The sequence below is a fragment of the Bison bison genome, unplaced genomic scaffold (genome assembly GCF_000754665.1).
Source record: "Bison bison bison isolate TAMUID 2011002044 unplaced genomic scaffold, Bison_UMD1.0 scf7180017864367, whole genome shotgun sequence".
In the NCBI taxonomy this organism is placed as follows: domain Eukaryota; kingdom Metazoa; phylum Chordata; class Mammalia; order Artiodactyla; family Bovidae; genus Bison; species Bison bison.
The window spans coordinates 891,030-896,938 of record NW_011494939.1 but is presented as its reverse complement, the minus strand read 5'-3'; the positions used below and the strand labels follow the sequence as shown (position 1 = coordinate 896,938).

The 5,909-nt window shown below is 39.8% G+C and overlaps 1 protein-coding gene across 1 annotated transcript in view; it reads right to left on the bottom strand.

Annotated features, from left to right (window-relative positions):
• ZNF639 (zinc finger protein 639) overlaps positions 1 to 5,821 on the bottom strand; it is a 13,267-nt gene extending 7,446 nt beyond the window's left edge. The window contains exons 1-3 of the mRNA XM_010855616.1: positions 5,586 to 5,821; positions 3,073 to 3,155; positions 2,166 to 2,237 (exon numbers count right to left, since the gene is read on the bottom strand). The gene's annotated coding sequence lies outside the window, so the exon portion shown is untranslated. The remainder of the gene's footprint in view (positions 1 to 2,165; positions 2,238 to 3,072; positions 3,156 to 5,585) is intronic.
• Positions 5,822 to 5,909: the final 88 nt, after the last annotated feature.

The following is a 5,909-nucleotide window of genomic DNA, read 5'->3' as shown; positions in this document are numbered from 1 at the left end:
TTTTTTATTTTTTATTTTTTTTTTCTCTAATTTTATTTTATTTTTAAACTTTACATAATTTTATTAGTTTTGCCAAATATCAAAATGAATCCGCCACAGGTATACATGTGTTCCCCATCCTGAACCCTCCTCCCTCCTCCCTCCCCATACCATCCCTCTGGGCCGTCCCAGTACACCAGCCCCAAGCATCCAGCGTCATGCATCGAACCTGGACTGGCAACTCGTTTCCTACATGATATTTTACATGTTTCATTGCCATTCTCCCAAATCTTCCCACCCTCTCCCTCTCCCACAGAGTCCATAAGACTGTTCTATACATCAGTGTCTCTTTTGCTGTCTCGTACACCGGGTTATTGTTACCATCTTTCTAAATTCCATATATATGCGTTAGTATACTGTATTTATGTTTTTCCTTCTGGCTTACTTCACTCTGTATAATAGGCTCCAGTTTTATCCACCTCATCAGAACTGATTCAAATGTATTCTTTTTAATGGCTGAGTAATACTCCATTGTGTATATGTACCACAGCTTTCTTATCCATTCATCTGCTGATGGACATCTAGGTTGCTTCCATGTCTTGGCTATTATAAACAGTGCTGCGATGAACATTGGGGTACACGTGTCTCTTTCCCTTCTGGTTTCCTCAGTGTGTATGCCCAGCAGTGGGATTGCTGGATCATAAGGCAGTTCTATTTCCAGTTTTTTAAGGAATCTCCACACTGTTCTCCATAGTGGCTGTACTAGTTTGCATTCCCACCAACAGTGTAAAAGGGTTCCCTTTTCTCCACACCCTCTCCAGCATTTATTATTTGTAGACTTTTGGATCGCAGCCATTCTGACTGGTGTGAAATGGTACCTCATAGTGGTTTTGATTTGCATTTCTCTGATAATGAGTGATGTTGAGCATCTTTTCATGTGTTTGTTAGCCATCTGTATGTCTTTTTTGGAGAAATGTCTATTTAGTTCTTTGGCCCATTTTTTGATTGGGTCGTTTATTTTTCTGGAGTTGAGCTGTAGGAGTTGCTTGTATTGGTCTTGTTTTTGCTGACTAGTATAGAGCTTCTCCATCTTTGGCTGCAAAGAATATAATCAATCTGATTTCGGTGTTGACCATCTGGTGATGTCCATGTGTAGAGTTTTCTCTTGTGTTGTTGGAAGAGAGTGTTTGCTATAACCAGTGCATTCTCTTGGCAGAACTCCATTAGCCTTTGCCCTGCTTCATTCCATACTCCAAGGCAAAATTTGCCTGTTACTCCAGGTATTTCTTGATTTCCTACTTTTGCATTCCAGTCCCCTATACTGAAAAGGACATCTTTTTTGGGTGTTAGTTCTAAAAGGTTTTGTAGGTCTTCACAGAAGCATTCAGCTTCTTCAACATTACTGATCTGGGCATAGACTTGAATTACAATGATATTGAATGGTTTGCCTTGGAAACGAACAGAGATCATTCTGTCATTTTTGAGATTGCATCCAAGTACTGCATTTTGGACTCTGCTGTTGACCATGATGGCTACTCCATTCCTTCTAAGGGATTCCTGCCCACAGTAGTAGATATAATGGTCATCTGAGTTAAATTCTCCCATTCCAGTCCACCTTAGTTCACCGATTCCTAAAATGTCGACATTCACTCTTGCCATCTCCTGTTTGAGCACTTCCAATTTGCCTTGATTCGCGGACCTGACATTCCAGGTTCCTATGCAATATTGCTCTTTACAGCATCAAACCTTGCTTCTATCAGCAGTCCCATCCACAACTGGGTGTTGTTTTTGCTTTGGCTGCATCCCTTCATTCTTTCTGGAGTTACTTCTCCACTGATCACCAGCAGCATATTCGGCACCTACCAACTTGGGGAGTTCATCTTTCAGTGTCCTATCTTTTTGTCTTTTCATGCTGTTCATGGGGTTCTCAAGGCAAGAATACTGAAGCCACACACTCCCTTAAAAAAAATACTGTCACAAATTTATATTAATCCTCTGGCTTCAGAGGGGGGGAAAAATCACCCTCATCATTCAGAGGCTCATAATACAATTTTCAAGAAAAAATCCTTTGCTTACTCATGAGGTCACACTCAACATTCTATTGAGAACAAAAGAGATGTGGCAGCTATTGAATAAACATCCACAGACTGTTATAAAATTGACTAGTTTTACCATATCCCACTTACTTGGTGTAATTCTTAATACTGGAGTGAGGAAAACTGAATTACAGGGAAGTTTTCACAGATGGTGAAATATGTCTGTAGGAAAAATAGGACAAAAGTCTTATGAGCAAAAATGTAGTTCATTTCTGAGACTCAAGGTACCAGATGTTAGTTAACTGGAAAGCTATACAGAATTAACTCAAGTACAATATTCTTTTAAATACATACTCTATTAAGTACTAAAACTTGTATAAATTGATAAATATGTGACTATATGTAAATATGTGTCATATTTCTTTCAAGTGAATTTACCTTCTAAAGCTATCTTAACACCAAAAAAGGAACATAAATAAATACACAGGAATATAAATCTCATTAATTTATTTGTGTGTGCTCAGTTGAGTCCAACGTCTTTAAACCCCATGAACTGTAGCCTGCCAGGCTCCTCTGTCCATGGGATTCTCCAGGCAAGAATACTGGAGTGGACTGCAATTTCCTACTCCAGGGGATCTTCCCCACCCAGGGACTGAATCTCCTTCTCCTTCTCTTTCATTATTCAGTCACAATGAAAACCAATACAATCAAAGCTGACAAATTAGTACAGGCTTTTTTTAATCTCTTTTTTTGGCTGCACTGGGGTGGCTTGTGGGATCGTAATTCTCTGACCAAGGTTAGAACACATGCCCCCTGCTGTGGAAGCACGGAGTTCTAATCACTGGACCACCAGGGAATTCCCAAATTACAGATTTTAAACTGTTTAAATCCTCCTTATAGATTGTTAATAGAAGAATAATAATGATCATTTATTGGGCACCAACTATGTACCAGGCTGTGAACATACTTTATTATTTAAACCTATGATTAGAAAAATCTATAACACGCTCTCCAAATCACTATTATCTACCCTTTGTTACTGATAAAGAGAGCTTACCAGGTGGCTCAGTGGTAAAGAATCTGCTTGCACTGTAGAAGATGCAGGAGATACAGGTTGGGACCCTGGGTCAGGAAGATCCCCTGGAAAAAGAAATGGCAACACACTTCAGTATTCTTACCTGGAAAATCCCATGGACAAAGGAACCATCGCAGAGTTTGACACAACATAATGGCTATACAACAATTGATAAGGAAATTGAGGCATAAACTTAAGTCAGAGGAATAGTAAATAACTGACAGGGTTGACCAGAGATCTAACTTGAACATAAGATTTTCAAGTCTATGCTTTTAATCTCTTTTATTCATAGAAATAGGGAGATAAATTAATCAGTCCAACTGAAGTAGTAGTGTTAGAATCAGAACTCTTTCCTCCATTTCAGATTAGTGCTCTTTCTACTATAGCAGTGGGAAAATAAGGAATGTCAGAGAAAAAACGCATTGTAAAGTTTTTTCTGTGAACTTATAAGCTTCTTTTCTTATCACCACGGTGATACAGGTACACAGTAGGTAGAACTTGGCATCGTTGGAACTTGAGGTGCACATACTATTTTTGCTGCTTTATTAAGTGCTGGGTATATCAATACTGGGCTTCCTAGGAAGAAGTGGTAAAGAAACTGCCTCCCAATGCAGGAGACTCAGGTTTGATCCCTGGGTTGGGAAGAGCCTCTGAAGAAGGAAACAGCTACCCACTCCAGAATTCCTGCCTGGGAAATAACGTGGACAGAGGAGAATGGTGGGAAATACACAGCTCATGGGGTCACAAGAGTTGGACACAACTTACCTACTAAACAGTAACAAATCATCAGCACTATACATAATGTAATCATACACTTAAAGTGCTGCTGAATTTACTGCGAATTTTCTTTATTTGATTTTTCACAACAATCCTGTGAGGTAGATAGAAGGGCTACTATCAAATCTACTCCAATTTTACTGAGGAAACAAATTCATTGAAGGTGAAGTCAACTAAGTAGAAGAGCCAGCAATGAAACAGTGTGTCTTCTGACTTCTGGGTTTACAATTGTGTGATTAAATCTTCATTTCTAATCACTGTCACCAGCAAGTTACATCTTGCTCCCAGTCCTTAGTCAGCCACCAACTGGGAGGAGGGTGAGGGAATCACTCAAAGAAACTGACAACCATGATATTTGCAGAAATGATGTCAACATGTATAATGCCTCATCTAACAATGCAAATTAGCATTCCCTGAACTCACCCCATCAAGTGTATTAAAAAAAAAAAACAGCTGTTTTCATATTTATGTAATAAACTAAAATCTTAAGACTTATTTCTAATACTTCTTTTGTACAGAATTTATACAGCTGAAAGCTTTATGCTTCATGTTCTAAATGTTTTACACATATCAGACAGAACACTGAAAACTGTCAGCCGAGCATTTCAAACACTTCAAACTCTTTCAAAGAAGCAAGGAAACCAAGAATGGCATTAGAATTAATGTTGCAAGCTGGCTTGGATTCAGACTGTCAGGTGAAAAGAACAGGATTACCTTGATCAGGAAATGTTTGAGTCCTACCTAGGGCTGAACAATATCCAAAAGTTTACAGGGCCTCCTTTAAGCAAGATGGTAAAATGCCCACTCAAGACCAAAAATGCTAACCACCCTTCATTTCAGCAAATGCTTTTATGTGCCTTTTGTGTGTATAACTGCCCTGATGAACTCTGGCTTTTTACCTAAGGATGTCATAAACACATTTGCTCACTAGTCCTCCTCTTTTAATGGGAAGATTCTGAACATGCAATTTTTCACTCCTCTTCCTCACTTAAAAAAACTACAGATAAAATTAATATATGTCACTGTAGTAAACTCAGAAGAAAAAATAATTAAATCACTTAGAATCTATTCATCCAGAAAAAAACACTGTTAACATGTTCTCCCCTGGTAGCTCAGTGGTAAGGAATCTGCCTGCAATGAAGGAGACACAAGAGAAACGGGTTGGAAAGATCCCCTGGAGAAGGAAATGGCAACCCACTCTGGTACTCTTGCCTGGGAAATTCCATGGACAGAGGAGCCTGGTGGGCTACAGGCTATGGGGTTGCAAAAGAGCTGTACAAGGCTTAGCGACTTAACATTTTAAAGTATAGACATGTAGACATTATTTCATGCTAAGGGATTCATACATACTTTAAATTTACAAAAAGCTAACCATGCCATCCAAAACACTCATTAAAAAAAAAAAAGCAACTTAGAAGACATTTGTCATCATCCTTCCAACTGTCATTTTTTCAACAATAAGAACGTCTAAGTACAAACCACAATACAGATTGGCAGACTCCTTTCGGCAGTCAGCACTTGTATCGAACGTCAACCTTTTTAAGACCTTTCATGCAGTGTAAATATATATGACAAGCATTTACAATAAAAAGCTGGTTTTATACTACAGAGTTTTAGAAGCATGTTCTTCCCCAGCTTCATTTTGAAACAAGTATATGTCTTTTGAAAGACATGAAAACACAGAAATGCTGCAGGAGGAAACTTGAACTAGAACCCACCACACGTCCCATTTAGTGTCAGTCTTTGCTTTATCACTTTGCTTAGAGATAAACTGCCTCAAATCACTCTTGTCCCTAGGTTGTACTGAAAAACAAAACCAAAATGGTTAGAAGTACCCTAATAAGTGCCTTAGACTATATGGCTGGGGACTTAAGAGCCTGAAGGTTGCGACTCCCGGCGCGGGCAAAGGATGCGCCGCCGGAGGGTCACCACGCCAGCCGGCAGGGCCTGAGGGCCAGCGTGGCACGGATGGGGGCCCGGGGCCCAGAGAGGCCGCGCAGGAGCCACCGGGACCCGGCTTCTCCACCCGGGCGCCACGTACT